General features: G+C 48.6%; 1 protein-coding gene across 5 annotated transcripts in view; it reads right to left on the bottom strand.

Moving 5' to 3' along the window:
• SHROOM2 (shroom family member 2) overlaps nucleotides 1-14824 on the bottom strand; it is a 139592-nt gene that overhangs the window by 33470 nt on the left and 91298 nt on the right. Inside the window, exon 1 of one of the 5 annotated variants that reach the window (XM_057538035.1) lies at nucleotides 13266-13287. The exons of the other annotated variants lie outside the window; for them this stretch is intronic. The gene's annotated coding sequence lies outside the window, so the exon portion shown is untranslated. Of the gene's footprint in view, nucleotides 1-13265; nucleotides 13288-14824 lie in introns of those variants that run through there. 5 annotated transcript variants of the gene reach the window in all.

The raw sequence follows: 14824 nt of genomic DNA, 5'->3' as shown, positions 1-14824 counted from the left end.
AGGAAAACTCTAATTCGAAAAGACACATGCACCCCAGCGTTCACAGCAGCATTATTTACAATAGCCAAGGCATGGAAGCAACCTAAATGTCCATCGACAAATAAATGGATAAAGAAGATGTGGGGTATACATATACACTGGAATATTATTCAGCCATAAATAAGAATGAAATATTGCCATTTGCAGCAACATGGATGGACCTAGAGATTATCATACTGAGTAAGTCAGACAGAGAAAGACAAATACCATATGATATCTCTTATATGTGGAATCTAAAAAACGATACAAATGAACTTACTTACAAAACAGAAACAGACTCACAGCCATAGAAAACAAACTGATGGTTACCAAAGGGGAAAGGAGGGGAGGAATAAATTAGGAGTTTGGGATTAACATATACACACTACTAAAAATAAAATAGACAAACAACAAGGACCTACTGTATGTATAGCACAGGGAACTATATTCAATATCTTGTAATAACCTATAATGGAAAAGAATCTGAAAAAGAATGCATATACATGTATAACTGAATCACTGCTGTACACCTAAAACACTGTAAATCAACTATACTTCAATGAAAAAAAAAAAAATTCTAACCGTAACCAACCATCAGTGTTTGAAAAGCACACAACACACCTCGGGCATCTATTTGCAACGTAAAGAACAATGATCAAGGAAGGCCCCACTGTCAGCAGGAAGACACAGAAGATGTGAACATTATAATGCACACAAGAAAAAATACAAACGGCTAGATAACAACACACAAAGAAGTTCAACTTTACTGGTCACCGAGGAAATGCTGGTTAAAAATGAAATAGTTTTGCCTACCAAGTCACAGAATTTTAAAAATGTCTAACATGGACAAGGGTTCGGGAGAAGCAGGGCTGGCCTAGGCTGTTGGTGGTGGGCTATGAGAGGGACCCACCTTACAGAGGGCAACTTGGGGGTATTTTCCAAAAGACTGCCTGGCAATTCCATGTCTAGAATGTTCTCCTAAGGAAATGAGCATGTAAGAGCACAAATATTTCACCACATACGTTCGCTGTGGTATCACTTCCCACTGTGAAAGACTGGGAACATCCCTACAAGCCCATAGTGTTCCTACTGGGCCGCCGTATCTTAGAAGGCCAGGCACCACATACGTACAAGTGGAGAAAAAGCTGTTCATATACAGTACGTATCGTGTGATCACATGTGTATCAATGAACATCTGTGCTGAAAAAGGACACAAAGTGGATACAGTGGTCTCTCAGGATGGTGAGGTTGAGGACAATTTTTAATGTCTTCGTTCTGCTTTCCGGAATTTCCATATGTTTTTTTTTGTTTGTTTGTTTGTTTGTTTAATTTTTATTTATTTATATTTATTTTTGGCTGTGTTGGGTCTTCGTTTCTGTGCGAGGGCCTTCTCCAGTTGCGGCAAGCGGGGGCCACTCTTCATCGCGGTGCGCGGGCCTCTCACCGCCGTGGCCTCTCTTGTTGCGGAGCACAAGCTCCAGACGCGCAGGCTCAGTAATTGTGGCTCACGGGCCCAGTCGCTCCGCGGCATGTGGGATCCTCCCAGACCAGAGCTCGAACCCGTGTCCCCTGCATTGGCAGGCAGATTCTCAACCGCTGCGCCACCAGGGAAGCCCTCCATATGTTTTTAATAAAACTGTTCTACTTAGTAAAACAGATTTTTTAAAGAAGGAAATGTTATTAAAGACTATATACCACAGCCTAGAAGGCTGTAACCACAGATAAGTATAAATCCTAGCTCTCAAAAACATACATCAAGCTTATGAAATAAGGAGCCATTTTTTAATTCTGGGAAACTCTGTGGTAAAAGAGATTAAAACATACTTAGAATAGCATAGGATCTCCGTAAATTAAGAGAAAACCATCTGCTTTAAGCGTGTCCTTTTAGCACAATGTATGTGACCCAAAATTTTGAAAATACCATCTCAGAAAATTGTATGATTGTTACTCAGCTGAACCATATTTAGAAATGATTATTTGGTCAATAGGCTTCAGATATTTATTGTACATGAAAATTTACTTTATTCCTAAATAAAATGTCTATAATACATATTTATGTGCGCATGTGTATATATACACATACTTGCATGTTCATGTGTATACATATACATGCAGGGGTATATACATATATCTGCAGGTGTGTGTGTATGTATACATGTTTAATACCTTCCTAGAATTTCTAGTTATTCTAATTTTAATGGCCTCCAAATATGTGTAAGCACCCACTGGCTGGACTTCTTAACAAAGTCATTAAATAACACATGGTATGTAAGCCGTACCTGGGAGAACTTCGTCTGTTAGCAGCTGACTTCACCACAGAACACCTAAGTGGGTGTACTGTCAATGACACTGCCATTGCATCAAGAAACCCCTGCAGGCAGAAAAATCAAGTCTGCTGCAGAGCTCATTCTATTTATTTACATATGGATCTCAAAGATACTACACATGTGTGTGTATCTCATATATGTCTTCACTCACATGAATGTTGGTAGCAAATGAATACAACGATACAACCCACTGGCCTGGATGTGTCATTTAAGGGGAATCTGAGTCCCTGGCTTCTCTCCCCGAGAATCAAAAATGATGATGGCTGAAAGGGTCCTTAGAAATCATTTCATCCAAACTCCCTATTTCATGGATGAAGAAACAGAAGGTCACGTCCACGCAGGCTTGGAACCTGGGTCCGCAGTTTCTCAGCCTGGTTAAGAGGTCTTTGTATTACACCACCGCCCCGGAAACCCACACTGGAACCCCTTCTCACTGCACTGTTGGTGCACTGGCCCTGGGACGTGACAGCTAATAACAGAAGAGGTTTGGCATCTTATACAGGTCTATATGCAGGCTGTGCCGATCTGTAGAACCTTCCAACATCCGAGGTGGTAGGACTTAGCAGGAACCCACCAGATTAAAGACCAGCCATACTGCATGCAAGGGCTCTCCATTAAGAAGCTGTGTGGGGCTTCCCTGGTGGCGCAGTGGTTGAGAATCTGCCTGCCAATGCAGGGGACACGGGTTCGAGCCCTGGTCTGGGAAGATCCCACATGCCGCGGAGCAACTAGGCCCGTGAGCCACAGCTGCTGAGCCTGCGCGTCTGGAGTCCGTGCTCCGCAACAAAAGAGGCCGCGGCAGTGAAAGGCCCGCGCACCGCAATGAAGAGTGGCCCCCACTTGCCACAACTGGAGAGAGCCCTTGCACAGAAACGAAGACCCAACACAGCTAAAAATAAATAAATAAATAAATAAATAAAACCTTGTGATATAGAATAACCTGTTTAAAAAAAAAAAAAAAAAGAAGAAGAAGCTGTGTGAATCCAGTTACTTAAGCCCCAGTTTGCTTATCGTAAAATGAACATGGTACCCATGTTGTGAGGTCCAAGTTATACAGGCGAGAAGCCCTTCTGAACCTTAAGTAATGAACACAAAGGATTCTGCAAGTCTTTTTTCAAAGGTGAAAAACTAAATAACTTTAGGATCTCTTCAGACATCCAGGGATGTCTACAAGCCTCACAGAAATGACTTATCTAACCTGTTGGAGGGAAAGCCAGCTAGAAAACACGAGTGTCCGCTGACCGGGGAGAGATGGGCCGATCCGGTGGACACAAAACACCACCTCTTGTTTCTACTGCTTCCCCATCCAGACCTTCCTAAATTTTAATGCACACAAGAGGCAAAGAATTCAAGGTAGTGAGAGTAAAGCAAATGCATTCTAAGGGCCACATGAAGTATTAGCTTCCGTAACCTCCAAAACCCACAGGCGGCTGGGGGTGCAGCCAGTTCATGCCAAGCACGCAGCCATCAGCATACATTTACAGGGTTGTCTGTCACCCCAGCTGGGCAGGAGAAGCCTTACCTGACCTGCATGGTCAACACCAATATGTATGGTGATTTTTAATACTCCTTTTATAAATGGCTTTTCTGTGTTTTGTTCGTTCATGCATTCATGAATGAAAATACCCCTGCAAATATTTTTCCCTAAGGGGTATATGTTTGTGGCTATGTGTGTGAGAGAGACAGAGAGAGAAAGTGTGAAACGTTTTTTCCACTATGCTTGACAAAAAGCTGTATAGAGATGTCCAGTTTCCTACCAGCCATCAAATATTTTTCTGCAACATAATCATAAAAAATATTTATAACAGACGCCCTCAAAGATTCTGCTTTGCAAGGAAAAGAAATATGTCAACCATTCGTCAAACCTGTACTTAATCTTCAGTTATTTTACGACGTGTTAAAATATCATTTTCCATTCCTTCACTGTGTAAGTCTTCAGACAATGTATATACGACAGCAGGTTCTTTCATTATAAATGCTGTCAGGTAGATTTCTGAAAACCTTTCTTCAAATCCCTTTGCCTCTTTACGTTTCACCTAAGCATGACCACTAAGTCATTTCCAGATGACTCCTACCCATGTGAGTCTGTCAATGCGGACCCAAACTGTGGGTGTGCGTCTGTGTACCACATACATGCAGCAGTTTCCCTGTGAAAACAGCACACTCCCGCCACACACACAAAAGCCTGCTTTAGTGAAGCAAAACAATTTCAATCGTTTAGAAATATGGCCAAAATTAATAACTTGTTTTATTTATCACAATATAAAAGGCAAAAAAAAAACCACAACAAACCAAAAACCCCACAGCACATATACAGTAAAACCCGTAAGAAATGCATGCCTTTAAATTGTCACGACTGCAGAGCAAGAATTACAAAATGCTCAGAACCACCCCGATGCCATTTTCCCCATTTACATTTTTTCATTGCCATCAGCAGGCTAGGAGTGAATTTACCCACCGAGCATTGTTTTCATGACTCAACACGCACACCTGATTTCCCTGCTTTTCTCATTCCGATGTGGCTGACTCACCATTTCCTTTCTACATCCACGTTCAAAGCCTCCGTCCTGAGAACGCTCGTTGCTTACTGCTTCGGAAAAAGAAAAGGCAGAGCAAGGAAGGGCCTTCATGAAATGCTAGCGCCCTCCCGCCAGTCTCCTCGGGGCCCCTTCGGCAGCGAAGGCAGGTCTGCAGACCTCACGTGGAGCGCCTCCCGCATACCAAGGGCTCCCAGTCACATCAGCTCACCGCCCAGGGCACAGTCCCGAGAGGCACTGCCTTCTAGCTCCAGCGCGCTTTCAGCCAACGGCACAAACCCAGGCGACCAAAACCGCGCGTGTGTACAAGCGCACACACACACACACACGGCACGGGCTCGCGTGCCCACACACACACGCGCACACGGGCAGAGCTCAGCTGGACTCTGCACGCCGATCTGCATTATCGCTCACTTTCAGGCAGCACAACACACGAGGGGCGCGTCTGCAGACCTCCCCTGGTGGCCTCACACCGCCCTGTGAGCTGACAACCTGCTCTTCAAGACAGCACGACAAAAGGGGCACGAGTCGCTGCAAAGCCCGGCACAAGGCCACGGCGGCAGGAAAGCACCCCTGTCCTGCAGGAGATGCCCCGAGAGGGGACCCAGGCTCTCTTACCGGCTCTCCGCCCGCCGTGAGCACAGCGCCCCACAGACCCGCTCTGCGGCAGCCCCGGCGTCTGCCTGCCTGTCTGTGCCCGCTGCCTCGTGACGGTCAAGTTCACGCAGCCTCCCCCCGCCCACCCACTCTAACCCCGGGACTCAAGGCTCCCTTGTGACCTCACTGACGACTCCTGACCTCAGGGGGAAATGTTCCCAAGGCTCCTGTGCCTAAACCCCCAAAGCCTTGCCCTTTCAAACCCCTAAAGGCGCGGGTGTCTTCCTCCTTATAATTTAAAAGAAGGAAATACAGAAAAGCCTACTGCATAAATTATACGCAGCTTTGCCCGTTTAACTGTGCTAGACCATCTTATAATGTGTGCAATCCAAGGTTCAATCCCACAACCATAAAGTCAGATGAAACAATGAAGTTTAAAACAGAACAGAACAAAAACAAACATTCAATAGCCTATTTTACGTCTTTCTGTATTTTGGGGTTTATTACACACTCAGGAGGAATGTAATCCAAACAACTAACAAAGTGTTTCCGGAGGTTTTACTGCGTACAAGGCATTCGCTGCAGACCACAAAGGGGTCACAGGCTGACCCTGACTTAGCCAATCCGTCACTTCACAATGATCTGCATTGAAAGTCCCCGCTCCCCACCTCCCCTCCTAAGGCAGCTCCCACCCTCTGGCGCAGGCAGTGCCCCTCTCACCAGGGTCTCTAACAGCCACACGGAGAGCCCCGACCCTCCCCAGTCCTGCACTTACCCTCCAGGACGAATCTTCTCTTTTTACCACCTGCTTCAATCAACGTCTTCAAAATTCACTGCCGTTACTTCCGACTCTTGCTCATTTAAACAAGTAACACGTGCTACTTTGCAGTATCTCCCACGTTACCGCTATTTCACCAAGAGTGACTTTTTCATTTTTTCACACCTGCTTGATTTTAAGCACCGCGCTGCTGCGTTAGTGTGACACCCATTTAGCATTTAAATAAGTCTGCAAGGAAGGCTGGTGTGGCTATCCCCTCATCCAGGGAAGGGAAGTTATTGGGAAGTCATTAGCAAGCTTAGGTGGCCTGATGCAACCACACGGAGAAGGAGAGTAAGAATTTGAACCTGTGTCTGCCCCCCCCCCAAACGCCCCATTCTTTGCACTCGTTTTCATCTCCACGTATTATTTTACCAAGTACAGGATCCCATCACTAAGAGAGGGTGCTATCCACCCCAGGCCAGCTCCATACCTGCCTATACCTCAGAGCACAACGTGAGGCCATCCACGTAACAGGCATCCAGTGAGAGCCTGGTGGCTGATTAGGGATTTCACCCACTTACTGCCCAAAAGGTATGTTCCTGATGTTTACAAACTGAGTAACTCAAAACACCTTGTAAGGATACAGCTTCAACACTTGATTTTAGAATGGTTTTAGATTTACAGAAAAATTGCACCGAGAGTGTCCCCGTGTACCCTACACCCCAGTTTCCCCTACTGTCTACACATTACATGAGTACCTTTGCCGTAACTAGTGACCCCAATCTTGGTACATTAATATTAACTAGAGTCTACACTTTATTCAGGCTTTCTTCACTCTCACCTAAGAGTCTTTTTCTGTCCCAGGATCCCAGCCAGGACACCACACTGCATTTAGTTGTCACATGTCCTTAGGGCTCCTCCCACCTAAGCGACAGCTTCCCAGACTGTCCTTGTTTTCCATGCCCTTGACGGTTCTGAGGAGCACTGTGCAGGCATTTTGCAGAATGTCTCTCAACTGGGATGTGTCTGACGTTTTTGTCGTGATTACCCTGGAGTTATGCATGTGGAGGGGAGACCACAAGAGGTGAATGCCCTGCTTACCATACAATACCAAGGACCACGCTATCAACACCACGGTCTGCCGATCAGCCGGTAGGGTCAGGTACAGCGTGCACCAGCTTCTCCTCGGTCACATGACTTGCACCCCACCTTTTCACCCTGCCCTCTGTGGAAGGAGCTTACCATATGGAGCCCATGTTACAGGAGTGAAGGGCTCTGCTCCACCCCCTTGAGGGCAGAGGATCTACAGAGATCTGGAATTTTTCTGCACAGATTTGTCTCTTCTCCCCCACTTATTAATATACCCACTCATTTACGTCTATCAGTATGGATTCAGGGATACTTTATATATGCTGGGTTATAATCCTGCACGACTTTATTTCATTGCAGCTCTGGTGATACGTAACTCTAAGTGGACCCCTGTGTCCCCCTGGCATAGCCTCATTGTTGCAGGGTTTTTTGTTTTTTGTGTTTGCTTGAATACTTCCTTACTTTTAGGGCACAAGACACTCCATACTCGTTTTGCACACACCCTGCCCCAGCCCTAGCGTCAGCCGTTCCTCCAAGGAGCCCTGCGTCCTTCTCATGGAGAAGCGTATTAGAAATCAGGATCTGGGTGCTGCTTTTGTTCTAGGAATCCATTTTTAAAGGAGACCCTCTATGAACAATTTGTGAAGGGGAAGCACTTTTATAATATTAAGGTTTATCACTGGGTTTTCACATATCCATGTTTCCTAGAACAAGGCGTAATTATCAGGGCGTATAAGATGCTCAAAGCCTACGCTGTGTTAATGCCATTAAGACTCCACATCGTAAATACTTGTAAAAAGCTGAATACAAATGTGCCTTTACTTGATACAGTACATTCATGTCCTTGAGAAAGTACACAAATAAGAAGGGAACAGAACATGATAAGTACCCTGGCACACTGAAATGCCAAAAGAACTCCTCCTCACAGCCGCTGGGGCAAGCCTGGTGAAGCCTCAACTCTTCCCCAAGTCACGTCACCTGCACTGAGCTCTTACAGTCCAAGGACGCCAACACTCCAAGTCAGAGTATCACCAAGGAGCCCGTGCTTACAGCATCCTTCGCTCCCCCACACGCTCGTGCTGTGAACGGGACACAGCGAAGTTAACCAAGCCAGAGAGGCCAGTAAAATGAAGATGGCGACAGAAATGGACATCATGTTGCAGAGAATCACGCAAGAAGCCTCTCTGGAAACATCCAGACGGTCGACCACGCAGGCCTCACCTCCCCGTCCAGGAAGCACACTCACTGAAGACCAATCTCTTACATCCCTTGGCCAAATCCCAGGGCTGGCAAACCTTCTCTGTCGGGTTTTATGGGAGCACGGCCACACCCACCTCTTTATGGAGTGTCCCCGGTTGCCCCCGGGCTACAAGGGCAGAGATGTCAGCACAGCAGGAACACTGAGCTCCTTAAAGCCAAAAGTACTTACCATCCGATCCTTCGCGAACTCTGAGCTAGAGCCGCGACTCTCAGGCTTGAGTAACGCGCGGCCTCGTTTTAAATATTAAAAACTTTTCTTCTTGGGGATTCTCAGCACCGACCAGATTTTAAAAATTGAGATGAGGTTCGCATACCCTAAAATTCACCCTTTGGAAGCGTATGATTTGGTAGCTTTCAGTAAATTCACAGAGTGGTGCGTCCGTCACCACTATCTAATTCCAAAGCGTTTCCCTCACCCGCGAAGAACTCCACACCCGCTGGCAGTGACTGCCATTCGCGCGGGCCTTCATTCCTGTCAGCCACCCATTCCCCTTCTGTCTCTACGGATCTACCTGTTCTGGGCAGCATACACGCACAGAATCACGCAACGCATGGCTTCTTCTTATATTGTTAAATGTGTCTAAATATATTTTCCTTATTTTTATAGCTCTTAGACTATAAAACACACAACAGATTTGCAAGTGACGTGGGAGAAGAACTATGAAGCCAACGTGACTTTAATGGCTTTGTTGGGAATGAACCCTTCCTCTCGTGGCTCCGGACACCCCACTTCTCGTGGGTTCAGCTACCCTGGGTCCCCAGATGCCACGGAAGGACGCATCACTCGTCTCCGGACAGACACGACCCGGAGCTCTGCTGGCACGGCACCCTGATGACTTGTCCCTCGTCTCGGCGGGAGAGCTGGGTTCACGTGTGAGCCCGGACTCATTCTCTCCTCCCTGCACGGGACAGCAACCTCATTACCTCTGACAGTGGGGCTCCCCCCCACACAAGGCACGACCGTGCACACCATCTAGAATATCCTGGTGAGAACGTTAAGATTCACACGGAAATAAAGACACAAAAGATTCAACTCGAAAGGAGAACAGGCACGTGTTCCAGGAACCCATGTGCTCCAAGTGCTACCTCTGAGAAAACCTCAAGTCCGTGCACTTTGCCGGTTAGGGCCCTCTCACTGCCCGCGCCGCTGTCTTCCTCCTTCACCTGCCGTCCTGACGCCAGCTGCTGGTGGAGGTGGCGCGACCTCCGCAGTGCCAGGGGAGAGCAGGTGCCGCCTGGGGGGCCGAGGGGATCCACCCACTCCTCGGTTTCGCACACGTTCCACGTCCACTCGGAAATATTTTAATGCATCTTACGCTGCTTAAGAGGCAAATCGCAGAACCATTCTTTTTTATTTTCAATGTGTGGACCTTCAGAAAGTTTATGAGAAAACTGATTTCTGGGACTAGCTGCAGGTGTCTCACCACCACTTAACACACCGAATACGAGGAAATCAACTCTGACAGCCAAGGGTCCACCTCACCTCTGACTGATGGCAGCCGCGTATAAGATGCGGTCTAACTCTAGAGAGGGCGTCACTTCAAACTGAACCTCAAAAATAAACCCACTTCACTGGGACTTCCCTGGTGGCACAGTGGTTAAGAACCCACCTGCCGATGCAGGGGACACGGGTTCGAGCCCTGGTCCGGGAAGATCCCACATGCCGCGGAGCAGCTAAGCCTGTGCACCACAACTACTGAGCCTGCGTTCTAGAGCCCGCGAGCCACAACTACTGAGCCTGCATGCCACAACTACTGAAGCCCACATACCTAGAGCCCGTGCTCCACAACAAAGAGTAGCCCCCAGCTCTCTGCAACTAGAGAAAGCCTGCACGCAGCAACAAAGACCCACACAGCCAAAAATAAAATTACAAAATTTTTAAAAAAGGAAAATGCGAAGTGGAAAGGGGAGGAGGGGGGGGAAGAAAAAAAATAAACCCACTTTAGGAGTGACCACTCAAGGGGTACAAGGTCTCCTTTTGGGGTGATGAAAATCTTCTGGAACTAGACGGTGGTGATGGATGCCTAATGCTCTGAATGTACTGTTACTAAATCATATACACTCAAATGGTTAACTTTACATTATGTGGATCCCACCACAATTATAAAATAAATAAAATCTTTTCAGCCCCATTTCAAAAAAAGCGTAAGTTACTTATTTTTTATTTTATGTTTTTAAACTTTTATTTTATGTTGGAGTCTAGTTGAATAACAATGTTGCATTAGTTTCAGGTGTACAGCCCAGTGATTAAGTTATACATAGACATGTATCTACTCCTTTTCCAAATTGTGTTCCCATTTAGGTTGTTACATAATATTGAGCAGAGTTCCCTGTTTTACACAGTAGGCCCTTGCTGGTTATCCATTTTAAATACAGCAGCATAAGTTCTTTAGAGTAACTTAAAAATTAAAGCAAGTCATTTACAGGAACCTCACAAACAGCAGCCAACGTGACCCAACATACAGACACCTACAAAGCCTGTGAGTCCCAAGGTACGGGAGGTGAAACTGGACAGATGTCCGGTCCTCGAAGCCATCTCGTCAGGGAGCCTGACCTCGGTGGGCCCGAGACTCACTGCCCACTGGTCTTCTCCAGACAATGATTTCAGAGTTCTAATACAAAATGCCAACACAGACAGGAAGGAACACAGGAGAAACCTGCTGCAGTTAAGCTGCCTCGTCCTTGCCCAAGAGAGAAAAGCCTGCGTCTGGTGCCTGGTCTCCAAAGTTCCCGAACATTGCTCAAGAAGCCCTGGGGAGAGGCAGGTGTGAGAAGGATACGTGGACTCAACCACAACCCTCCCAGTCATCAGGGATGCCCTCGATCATCTCTGTGAAGCAAGTTTTCATCCTAACGTGGCTTTGCCACGTCCACTTCTGCAACGAAGCTCGATCTCGTTACCAGCCTGCAAGAATGCTACGGTGCCTCTCACAGGCCGTACCTTCCACAGGGGAGGAACCACAAGTCGGTGTTCACAGTTCACGGATGAGACGTGCTCATGTTCCCAACACGGATTCACCACACAACCTGGATTAAGACGTGGGACTTCACCCATTAACGGTATAAAAGTCGACTACATGAGGATTAAGTAGGGTGCCACACTCGGTCCCATTAGAAGAAACAGGAATCAGAGACCTGGCCCTTGACAATTCGGTTCTTTTGCTCAGGCTTAGTTGCCCCACGGCACGTGGGATCTTAGTTCCCCGACCAGGGATCAAACCTGTGTCCCCTGCGTTGGGAGGCGGATTCTTAACCGCTGGACCACCAGGGAAGTCCCGACAATTCGGTTCTTGAGCCAAGAGGAAGGCACTTTAATGAGACAATGAACCAGAAGAGTCTAGAAGAACTGAAAGGCAGCAAGGATCGTCTCAAAAGCAGTCAGAGGAGACGTTGCCGACACCTCTGCCACCGTGAAGAGCATTAACTACGTAAGGCGTGTTTAAACCCACATGGCCGCCTCCCAGGCCATCCCAGCCCTGACATGGTACGCTGACTTAAAACATGGCGTCGAGCAAGGAAGCACGGGTGGAAGGATCAAAAGCAGATGACGAGTGTCAGTGTGTTCTTGTGGGTTTCTGGAGAAAGGCAAAAACACCAAAGCGTACCTGTACGTGCAAGTTCAACCAAGGGCAACTGACAAGGGTTTGAGCTTTTTTTTTTTTTTTGGCTGCATTGGGTCTTCGTTGCTACGCATGGGCTTTCTCTAGTTTTGGCGAGCAGGGTCTACTCTACGTTGTGGTGCGCGGGCTTCTCAATGCAGTGGCTTCTCTTGTTGCAGAGCATAACTCTAGGTGCGTGGGCTTCAGCAGTTGCGGCACGCGGGCTCAGTAGTTGTGACTCGAGGGCTCTAGAGCAAGGGCTCGGTAGTTGCGGCGTGTGGGCTCTAGGGCGCACGGGCTTCAGTAGTTGTGGCTCGCGAGCTTAGTAGCTCTGCGGCATGTGGGATCTTCCCAGACCAGGGATCAAACCTGTGTCCCCTGCCTTGGCAGGTAGAGATTCTTAACCACTGCACCACCAGGGAAGCCCCAAGGGTTTGAGCTTTGAAGACAGGAGTCAACTGAGAAGAAAGGACACCAGAGGACAGAAGAGCAGAGGGTCCTGTCAAACAGCTGTGGAAGTCTCTCCATCCAAGAAGAGGGGCCGTGGACTCTTGGCTTTTCCCTCCCCCACCCCCGCCCCCAACAAAGGACTCGCGTGCAGCCACCGGGGCAATCAGCCACCGGGGCAACCGGCCGACGTGTGTCAGAACCCTCGCATGCAGCCACCGGGGCAATCAGCCACCGGGGCAATTGGCCGACGTGTGTCAGAACCCTCTCAGAGGGCAGAAGCTGCCTTCACAAGTCGGGTCTGGGGAGGACCGCTTCCCCGCCGCGTCCGGAACTCGGATGCCTGGGTCCCGTCTCCACTGCTGTCCCTCAGCGCCGCAGGGGTTAACATTTCGGCACGGTCTCTGCCCACACCCCACTGCTCCGTGGACCTGGTTCCCTGGCCTCACTTTCTGCTCCGGGGCCCCAAGCCCTGGAACCCTCAAACCACTGCCTAACAACGCGTCCTTCAGAATAACGTCAAGTCACGAGACCAAACCACCACGTAAACAAATCTGCTGTGCCTTGTCCTGACTCTGCTTTTCCTGAAGCCACACGGGTATAAACACAAGGGGAAACTGTAGTTACAGACCGAGACGTAAAAACACACCACTGGAGCCCGGGCCCAGGGTCTTCCGACAGCCGCTGCTCTTCATCTCTGGGAGGATGGAGGTTTGTGTCTGAGCAAGGGCTCTGGGCACGGGAGACAGTGCACTGCCCGAAAGGAAGCTGTGCCGATGTCAGGCTCCACCCCAGAAAACTTCCGAGCTTGAGTTTCACCTTGTGATCATGCCAGCGTGGGCTTCCTAATTACCCAGCACAGCAGTTCGGAATGGAAAGCTTCAACTGCCCCTTAGCTAACTGAAGGACCAGGAGAAGTAAACGTCTTCCCCAAAGCAACAAATGAGGGGTGCAGCTCGGACGGGCAACGCTCTCTCTCACTCTGAAACCTACTCACAAGCAGCCTGTGGAGTAAATGGAAATCAGTCTTGGCATCAAGCTCTGTACCGCAAATCACCTCTCGGGGCAAACGTACAGGAAGGTGACCCTCAGGTGGGCTTAGCTTGTTGATGAATTTCACATGAAATTAAAGACCTTGGTTTCATACAGACTCCACCTTCCGGCTCTTAGTGGGATTTAGGATTTATTCTTATTCTCCCCCCGCCCCTCCTCTCCCATCTGTCCCAACAAAATACAAGCGTGCAGGTCAGAGCCAGCCCGCTGGCAGCAGCTCCTATGGGGGCAGAAATGGCCGGGAGGAGGCCGGGGAACGGGAACCTGCCAGCGGCCACAGCTGCCCTGGCTCTTCTCCTACAAGACCTGTCTGCAGAACCCCCAGACGCAGTCCTCTAGAAGACTCTCACGTGTGAGGAGCACGAACCCAATGTGGTAAAACTTAGCTTTCTTACAAGGCTTAAAACATGACACTGGCCAGCAAGTCCGCGTACCAAATCTGAGATGTGGATGACTTCCCTCTAACGGACAAGGAAAGCCCGCTTCACGTACTGTCATGTACGCTAAAATCGTCAATGCAATTTCAGCAGGCAGGTCGTGCCAACATGGAAGCACTATTCCCCACGGTCCAGAAGGAGCACAGAGCCCCACCTCCACTCTGCCCAGGGTCTGCCAGGGGCGCTACCGGCCGTCCAGGCAGGGAGAGAGCAGCCAGCGAGGGGGCAGCTCCATGAGAAGCGGCAGAGGGGGCACCGGAACCCCTGGTCCCCACACGCCGTTTACAGTGCGCTGGGCGTCCGCTCAGAAGGTCACTCTTAGAAAGGGAATTAGCCACCAGAAGGTATGTGCAACTCCACGCCGGCAACAGCCCTCCAAAGAGGCTTCGCTGTTTCCCCTCTTCACCAGCTGCTCGTTAGGATGGCAGCTCCTTTATTGTAAATGCTAGGACATCAGGTGTGACCTTGTCTGTACAACGATGAAACAACACTTCCTGAGAGAGCGGACGCAGCAGACAGAACAGGTTAAAGGCATTAGAGAGAAACAGAGACATTCCTCCTATCATTATGAGCTAACTCTGCTCCCCCCTTCATACCCTTAAGTCCTAACCCCCCAGGACTTCAGAAGGTGATGGAATGAAGCTCCTTCAAGAGGTGATTAAGGCAAAATGAGGGCATGGGGGTGGACCCTAATCCAATC

Source organism: Balaenoptera acutorostrata, chromosome X (assembly GCF_949987535.1).
Source record: "Balaenoptera acutorostrata chromosome X, mBalAcu1.1, whole genome shotgun sequence".
Lineage (NCBI taxonomy): Eukaryota > Metazoa > Chordata > Mammalia > Artiodactyla > Balaenopteridae > Balaenoptera > Balaenoptera acutorostrata.
Note: the sequence above shows the minus strand (reverse complement) of the source record. Positions and strands in the feature narration are given on the sequence as shown.